Here is a 9,287-nt window from a genome sequence, read left to right on the forward strand (position 1 = left end):
CAAGTGGGGGACAGCACGGTCAGACTCCGGAGGAGCCATTGGAGGGGGCGGCTCCTCTGGCTGCGCCCGCCCCCCCCCTCCCCGAATGGCTCCTCCGGAGTCCGACCGTGCTGCCCCCCCCACTTGCCTGTAGGACCCCAGCGGCGGCCCGGCAGGTGCCGCTTTTGAAAAATGTACTGAGAGGAAGCGCCTGCTTCCCCTGAACCCCCCTAGCTACGTTACTGGTCAGACCCACACTGTAGACATACCCTGAGAGCAAAGTCAATGTGTTTAAGAAATTTGTTTGCTAAGTCTGTGTTCTCTGCTTTCCTGTCACATTGTCCTCAAAGGGTTTAAACTAGAAGCCCAGGTGCCAGCAGCCTAGGTGGAACTCTAGGGGAGCATGAGTAAGCAACTGGGGGATTTGGGAGGTCTGAGACACTAGTTTTGGCATGTAGGGTGGCTGGACTTCAGCATCTCACATCCCAAGGAAGGGTGTCAGACAAGAAATCTGAGCCTGAGAGTGCCCTAGAGTCCCAGAGCTAGAAACAGTGACTAGACTCTACATGGACCCAGTTGGTTTGGACACATGTGGGACCCAGCAGTTGGGTCCACTTGCAACAAGGTGGTGATCTTACACAATGGGGTAGTCGGTCAGTGGTGAATTTTCCATTCCTTGCTGGCTTCAGATAGAGATTGGATGCCTTTCTGGACGATGCTTTAGTCAAGCACAGGTTACTGGGTTCAATACAGTGATAGCTGGGCTTAAGGAGAAGTCTAGGAAAATATGAAACGTCAGTCAATAGAAATAGTCGAGATGTCCTGGCCTCCTGGTTCCCAGTGCTGTGCATGTTCCAGTTAGCCAAAAAAACTATTTTGAATATATATTTGAGGGGAACAGGATGGATGGGCAGAGAACCCACCATGTAATCCATCAGCAAGTCTTATTGTGTCCCATTTGGAGTTTGAGCTCCATGGGAAGTGCTAGTGCGAGCCACAAGGGCAGTACATGCACAATGCTATTGAATTGTAAAGATCTAGAGGCATGCTGCCAAGACTACAAGCTATACTCTGCAAGGCAGAGATGGGGAGTGGAGATTTTTGACATTGTGTAGTTCAGCCCAATCTGAACAGATTTTTATGAGACCACCCAAAGATACCCCCCTGCCAAATTTCAGTCTTGTTGCAAATCAGGAAGTCTCAGAGGTTTGGGGGTTGTTTTTTTAAACAACAAAAAAAGTCATAAGAATTTTTAATCAAAGGAATGTGTTAGGCAGTGACCAACTAGGTTGCCAACTCCCCTGTAGAAATAGAGGAGTTTGAAACTATCCCTGTCAATTGAGTTGTGTTCATATGCCACCAAAAAAGGGTCATATGGAAGGAGCGCACAACAGTCAGTACGTTCTGTCAGTAATCCACAATCCAAAGGGAATTGGTTTTAGTGCCAGTTAATCAAAATATAGGGGTTCGTGAAGCGCCCAGCACATGGAGTTTCACTTCAGCCCGGATTCCAGAAGTAAATAGTCCAAATCTGCAGGCTGCTGCCCACCCTCACACTCCCAAAAGTGTGGCTTTCAGCTCAGGCTTCAGTCTCTCCTGATAGCCTCACAAAGAGACCTACCCACTCTCAGTCCATCCACCCACATGCTTCCCCTTCAACATCTGATCCCTTTTGTCTCTGCCCCATCCTGATTGTCTCTTGAGCAATGAAAGATAACTGTGGTCTTTCCCTATAAAGAGGTGTTAACTGTTTCCCTGCCAGCCCAGACTTGGGTCTGTGCACCTCATCATGCTACTATAAGGGGAAAAATCATCAATGGTATATCTGACCACTGGGGCCTTAACTGTTGCACTAGGGTCACTTGAACTTGATCATTAAACATGTAAAGGAGAAGGAAGACAATCATTAGAATGAATTTGTACTATGGAAGCTACAGAAAAACAGTAAATGGAGCAAAATATCTGTGAAAGAAAGACGCAGGAAATACATCAATTGATCAAAAATACAAAGGGAACATAATTTATTAGTTGAATATTCCTTGTGATCTCAGATGATTTATCACAAAATGTTGCTTTGTGATTGGTTACTATGAGTCAGCATTTCTATTGGAAAAATGGGATTAATTGCACAGGCAATATTCATTTTGGCATTACCCAACTTTTGAATGCTAGTCTTTTGCAGATTTAATGTTCTGTTAACACTGGTTTTTATCTCTGTTTTCCTAGGTTATTAAAATATGCAAATTATCTCATGCAACTGTAACAACCCACCACATGACTCATCAGCAGGTTTGAACAGGACCTTCCTCACTACAACACAGATCTCCTCTTCTTGACATGCTGTGATGAGCAATGAAATAGTTAACATTTCCACTTCAACTTCCACTCCACAGCATCATTACTGGCACCCACTGAAATGAATGAGGCAGGTTCCACCTCAGCTGTTGTTTCAGACTCTGCAAATTCAGGCCGAGGTCTCCACATCAGTTATACTCCCTTAACATTCTGATTTTTCCATCTTTACTCACATTAGTAGTCCTGAATGAGTTCAATGGGGATTAACAGGACCACTCATGTAGATACTACTCAACATGACTGAGGGGGGCAGGATCAGGGCCTTGGTTTGTTTTTATATGGACTAGTGGTTAAAATCAATTAAAAAAAATGAAAATTGCAAAGAGAAAAGCAGCACTTTGGGTAGATCATGTCCAATCTTCAACACACAGGCACTCATCTGCTAGCTACTCTCTTGGTTCACTCAATATCACATGCCTGCTTGTGGACAGATAACACCTTTTTCATCCTTCCCTTCCCTTGACTTTTATTATCGTTACCCATCCAGAACAGTCTTTGATATATTCCACTATATGTGAATTGTTAGTTTATCTGCCTTAAGTCTGGCATGGTATTACTCAAACATCACGATTTCTTCTTTTGTTTTTCCTCCGCTCTTGCTTTTTCTTTGCCATGATCTAATCTCTCACTCCCCGGGCTTCCTATATCACTGTTTAAACTTGTTTGAACTGACAGCTGATCCATTGCCTCCTTAGCAGAGTATCTCATCCATTCAAAAAAAGACTTCAATCAGTTGGCATTTTTAACAGCGAGGGAAAGGTCACTGTTGCTTTGTGGAAACCACCTGATCTTCATTCTGGCTTTGAACAATACAGCTAAAATGTTTTTAATTTTATTTACTGTTGCAATGTCTTGTTGCAGGGGATGGATGAACCAGATATATCCCTGGAGAGGAAAACAAATGAGCCAGGTGAAGCACTGTAACATTATTCTTTAGATAAACAGTCAGTTTTTCCTGTCTTCAACATACCAGTGCATGAAAAAGGACTGGGACCTGTAACCCCGTTCTCTTCATACCATGCTCATTGCATGAGGAAAACAATCAGTGAGGACTTATGTGTTTGGGTGTGGTGGGCTATATCTTAATCCACTATTAATGAGACAAAACACAGTGAAGGAATTTAAATAATAAAATTAATGCAGTTATTTATGTGTTTGGAGGAAACATTTTTGATTACTTTGAGGCTGTTTAGATTGCAGAACACGTACAGTGTCAGGGCCTTAATGTGCAATTTTAGGATCAGTTGTAAATAAACAGAGCATACTTCCTTTTATGATGTGAGCCTGTGAGCTTTCCACTGACTGTCTTAAGGGAACATACTTGATTTTGTTTACAGAAATTGACAAAATAGATCACATTTCATGAGCCCTTGAACTGATCTTTAGGGCCTGAAAATCCTGCATCCTTGACATACACTATAGAGACCTGCAGGTGGAAAAGCTGATCTGCTCGTTCCCCGAAAAAAAGTTTCAAGCCCTTTGTGGCAAAAGTTTCTACACTGCAAAAAAACAAACAAAAAAACCAACCAAACACAACAGCAAGTCCCAGAGCCCAGATCTACAAACTCAGGCTCGTGCTACGGCACTAAAAATAACAATATAGTGTGACAGACCCAGACCAGTGGGGTACAGGAGTCTGGTCCTATTGGGATCCAGGTTGTGGGTGGGCGAAGCCCGCCCACTGCTAAAGGATCCCCCCCAGCCTAAGGGGGGGTCCACAGGGCCTGGAGACCAAAAAATTACGGGGGACAACTAATAAAAGAACAGGGACAGGAGTGAGGTCAAAGGGTCAAAAGAAGAGAACCAGACGGGGACACCGAGCAGAGAATCCCAGACAGCGCCCACTGCTCCTCGAAGGCGTCAAGAGAGTCAGTGGACACCGCCCAGAGGAACTCTGCCCGGATACGTGAACGAACGGAGGACCAGAAATAGGCCCCACAGTCACAGGAGACTCCATCGGCCAACCTCCTCACTCTGGTTTTATAAATGGCCAGTTTTGCTAGGGCCAGGAGGAGGTTGACCAGGAGGTCCCGTGACTTTGTGGGGCAACGAATAGGGAGTGCATAAATAAAAAGGTGAGGGGAAAAGTGCAACCAAAATCGTAACAAAATATCCCTGAGGAGCTGGAACAGGGGCTGCAGCCTGGCGCACTCCAGGTAAACATGCGCCAGGGTTTCCCTCACGCCGCAGAAGGGGCAGGTGTCTGGGATAGGGGTAAACCGCGCCAAGTGCACGCCCGTGCTCACGGCTCCGTGAAGGAGCCGCCAACTTATGTCCCCGGTAGGCTTCGGGATCAGAGTAGAATAAAGGCTGGCCCACCGGGGCTCCTCACCCTCCAGAGGTGGCAGGAGGTCCCGCCACTTCGTATCGGGGCGGGACGCGAGGGTGAGGACATGAAGAACATGGAGCACGAGCATGTATAGATGTTTCCTTGGCGCGGTCCGGAACAGAACCGGCTGCAGATCGTGCAGCCGGCTCACGGCAAAGGGATGGGGTGGGGGCCGATTGGGTCTACGGGGCAGGGGCCCGATGAAAAGGTCTGGAGGGCTCGGAGTGGAGGGTGGGCAGGGCGTGCCCTCTCGCAGGACCCGGTCGAGATAGTCCCGAGCAGCGGGCGGCAAAGCGGCCCTCTACTCCTGAAGCTCGCGTCGGGGAGTACGAGTCTGGAGAGCCCCATGTGCTGAGCGAGCGTCAGGGGATCCAGCCAGTCTCCCCGGTCGTAGTCCAGGAGGTCTCCGACTTTGGTGACTTCTGCCAGGACTAATTTCTGGCGCACCATGGGGGAATCCGCCACCTGCACACGGAGCTGGGGGTTGTGTAGCAGGGGCTCCGCGAGGAGATCTGTCCCCATGGTGGCCGCCATGGCCTTGGTCACTGAGAATAGTTTCCAGGTCCGGAGGAGGTCCTGGTAGAAGACTGGCAGCCCGGAGAGGTCTCGCGGAAGACCTCTCGGATGGAGACAAAAGAGCTGCCGGTCATATCGGAGCCCTCGGAAGCGGCGCAGGAAGGCGTGTGCCAATACGCTCCATGCCGGACTACCTGCACCATAAAGGAGCCTCTGCAGGGCCTGAAGGCGGAAGACATGAAGTACTCCTCGCCCAAAGCTGACCGGTTCGGTCAGGGTCCAGTTGAGCCTGACCAAACACTCTGCGGAGGCGTACAGCACCTGGAGAAAACCCACAAACTGGGGCCCGAAGCCAAACGCTTGCAGCGTGCCCAGGAGATACCCATGGTCCACCCTGTTGAACGCCTTCTCCTGATCCAGGGACAGGAGGGCGAATGACAGACCATCCCTACACCCGAGTTCAAGAGGTCCCGGACCAGATACAAGTTGTCGAAGATGGTGCGGCCCGGGACGGTGTAGGTCTGGTCTGGGTGGATCATGTCCACCAGCACGGACCCTAGCCGCAGCGAGATTGCCTTCACTACGACTTTATAGTCCGTGCTGAGGAGCGAGATGGGACGCCAATTCCGTAAATCGTGGAGGTCCCCCTTCTTCGGCAATAAGGTGAGCACGGCTCGCCTGCACGAAAGAGGGAGGACCCCGCCTTGCAAGGACTCGGCCCAGACGGTGACAAGGTCCGGGCTGAGGATGTCCCAAAACACGCGATAGAACTCCGCGGTCAGCCCGTCCATGCCCGGAGATTTATTGGTGGGCATGCGGCGGATACAGGAGTCTGGTAGAGGGCAAATATACTGGTCACTGGATGAGTAGTTTTCTGTTCCCTGAGTGACCAGAGCAGGGGCTGCACTAGAGTAATCAGGAACCTGCTAGAACCAGTTAAGGCAGGCAGGCTAATTAGGACACCTGGAGCCAATTAAGAAGCTGCTAGAATCAATTAAGGCAGGCTAATCAGGGCACCTGGGTTTTAAAAGGAGCTCACTTCAGTTTGTGGTGTGAGTGTGAGGAGCTGGAAGCAAGAGGTGCAAAGAGCTGAGAGGGTGTGCTGGAGGAGGACTGAGGAGCACAAGTGTTATCAGACACCAGGAGGAAGGTCCTGTGGTGAGACTAAGAAAGGTGTTTGCAGGAGGCCATGGGGAAGTAGCCCAGGGAGTTGTAGCTGTCATGCAGCTGTTACAGGAGGCACTATAGACAGCTGCAATCCACAGGGCCCTGGGCTGGAACCTGGGGTAGAGGGTGGGCCTGGGTTCCTCCCAATTGACCTGGACTGTGCCTTCTTCCTGAGGGGAAGGTCTCTGGGCTGTTCCCCAACCCACATGGTGAATCTCTGAGGCAAGAAAATCTGCCAATAAGCGCAAGACCCACCAAGATAGAGGAGGAACTTTGTCACAATAGACATTCCCAATCGGGCTGGAGTTTGGAGTTTGAGACCCACCTCTCTTGCCAAGTTTCACAGTCCAGGCTCCAGCCTGTGTAGGCACATCTATACTTCTAGTGCTGCAGCTCAAGCCCCACAAGCCCAAGTCTGTAGACCTGAGCTTTGAAACTCATTACCATGGGTGTTTCTTTGCAGTGTAGACATACCTGTAGGCCCTTAAAAATATAACTCAATTGCTGGCCTGGAAGGTTTAACATTGTGATTTTTTTTGGGTAAAGCTGGAAAGTTACAGCCTCCTACAGATGTCCAGGACAGACTTTTGAAGCCCAGGAAATCCACAGTCACTGGCTGCTTGAATTTTGGGGGAACTGCGGACTAATTAGCAGGTGTGGAGAATAGAGTGATGCTACCTGGGTTACCACTAATGATGTCAATGGGCACTAGATCAGACCTCCAGGCAAATGTCCCCCTCAAAGTGATCCTGACCAAGAGAATCAGATTAAAAAAGGAAGCTATGAATTGTTTTTATTTATTTCTTATTGAATTGCATATTTGAAGCAGACTGCATCTAAACATAGCCTTAACACCAGACATACAAATTAATCCCCGGAGTATGTTTTTACTTTCAATATTTAATATGCCTGGATATTTGTTAATGCATACAGTTCACTGGTCATTAGTTTCAAGATTAAAAATACAGGCTTAAATGGGTCCAGTCAAGCCACTAGTTTAAATTGTGGATACCTGCCCTTTCTTTTTCCTTTTCAGCCAAGGGTCCCAGAGTGCTTTGCAAACATGAATTAAAGCATCACAAATTCCCTGTGAGGGGGTGTGTCTACCCCACACTGGCCCCACAGCGGTTAACTATGCATTGCCAGCTGAGGAAGCCACGCCCCTCCGTCCCTGCTGGGCATGCTTAACCTGGAGACAGAGTATAAAGGGAAGCAGCCTAGCTTAGTTGAGCTGAACCGCCAAGGAGGATGGACTGTATTGTGAGCTCGCTCCACAAAGCTGCGGGAGCCCCAGGTCACTGAGGCCAGGCATGCCAAACCCCAGGTGGACACCAGATGGCCAGCAGAGACCTGGGAAGGGACTGAGTCACTGCAGACCTTGCAAGCAGATGACCCCAGAGAGCCAGAGGACCCATGGATTGCTGCACTGGGAGACCAGGTAGGATCCTTTAATCTGCCCTACACACATTCTACGGTCATTCTGCACCTGCTGAGCCTGTTGTTGAAGTGCTCCTTGCTGCTGTCAAGGTTTCTGGTGTAAGGCTTCATGAGCCATGGGAATAAAGGATAGGCTGGGTCTCCCAAGGTCACTATGAGCATTTCAGTATCCCCTACTGGCATCTTTTGGTCTAGAAAGAAAGTCCCTGAATGCAGTTTTCTATACAGGCCAGTGTTCCTGAAGATGCGTGCGTCATGCACCTTCCCTAACCACCCCACATTGATGTCAGTGAGACAACATCAGTGATCCACCAGCACCTGCACTACCACAGGGAAGAAGCCCTTTCTGTTGATGTACTCTGTCATGATCTAGGGCCAAAATGGGGATATGCGTGCCATCTATTGCCCTGATGCAGTTAGGGAATCCCATTGCTGCAACACCATCCACTATTTCCCACATATTGACCAGAGGCACCATCCTTCTTGGCAGGAGATGACCCTGCACACTTGCATCACTGCAACCCCCACAGTAGATTTCCCAATTCCAAACTGATTTGCAACTGACCAGTAGCAGGCTGGAGTTTCCAGCTTCCACCCAGCAATTGCCACTCGCTTCTCCACTGTTAGGGCAGCTCTCATTCTGGTGTCCTTGCGCTGCAGGGCAGGGGCAAGCCGCACAGAGTACAAGGAAGGTGGCTTTGTGCATATGAAAGTTCTGCAGCAGCTGCTCATCATCCCATACCGGCATCACAATTGGATCCCACCATTCGGTGCTTGTTTCCTGAGCCCAATAGTGAAGGTCCACCATGTGCAGCTGCTCCTTGAATGCCATCATCAATGTTGAATTGTTTTTTTCCATGGCTCACAGCAGGGCAGGCAGCACAAATTCCTATTCAGATTTGTAGCTCATGAAATACTGCAGGATCAGCCACCTTGTGTTTATAACACTTGTCACAAGATTGGTGAGCATGCTTTCAGGCAGAGATGGCAGGCGCAAAGTTTACAGAGGCCGTTGAAAAATGGCACGAAACAGTCAGAAGCCCTTGGAATGATGGGATGGAGAAAACTGCATCATGGGGTGGTGATTCCACCCCCATGATGCACTGCGATCCATTCCCTGTACTCCTAGCAGGAGAAGGTGGTGAGTAGCACAATGGGATAGCTACCCACCATGCACTGCTCTCTCTGCTAGAGCATGAACTGTGGACACACCCCGTTGACACAAGGAGCGTTGGGTGAACATGCCCAAGTGATGTAAGTACAGTGGGTTATTATCATTGATGTAACTTAAGTCGACTTAACTCTGTAGCATAGACATGGCCTAAGTTTGTTTTTACTTAAACTGATTCCTAATCAATTTAGGCTAAATTGACCTGGTTTAAACTGAAATGTCCTCACAGGGGCTTGCACTGCTTTAACTAAACCGATTTAAAATCACACCTTTAGTTAAATTGGTGTAACTTTCTCATGTGCATAAATTTCCATGTGGAATCTGGGTGGGAGG

At 48.8% G+C, this 9,287-nt stretch overlaps 1 long non-coding RNA gene across 2 annotated transcripts in view; it reads left to right on the plus strand.

The window, feature by feature from the left end:
* The window catches only part of LOC128844900 (uncharacterized), a 106,830-nt gene extending 103,350 nt beyond the window's left edge, over window positions 1-3,480 (plus strand). For both annotated transcript variants that reach the window (XR_008446546.1, XR_008446545.1), the window contains one exon: window positions 2,206-3,480. This is a non-coding gene — a long non-coding RNA (uncharacterized LOC128844900). The remainder of the gene's footprint in view (window positions 1-2,205) is intronic.
* Window positions 3,481-9,287: the final 5,807 nt, after the last annotated feature.

The sequence above is a fragment of the Malaclemys terrapin genome, chromosome 1 (genome assembly GCF_027887155.1).
Source record: "Malaclemys terrapin pileata isolate rMalTer1 chromosome 1, rMalTer1.hap1, whole genome shotgun sequence".
Taxonomy (NCBI): Eukaryota; Metazoa; Chordata; order Testudines; family Emydidae; genus Malaclemys; species Malaclemys terrapin.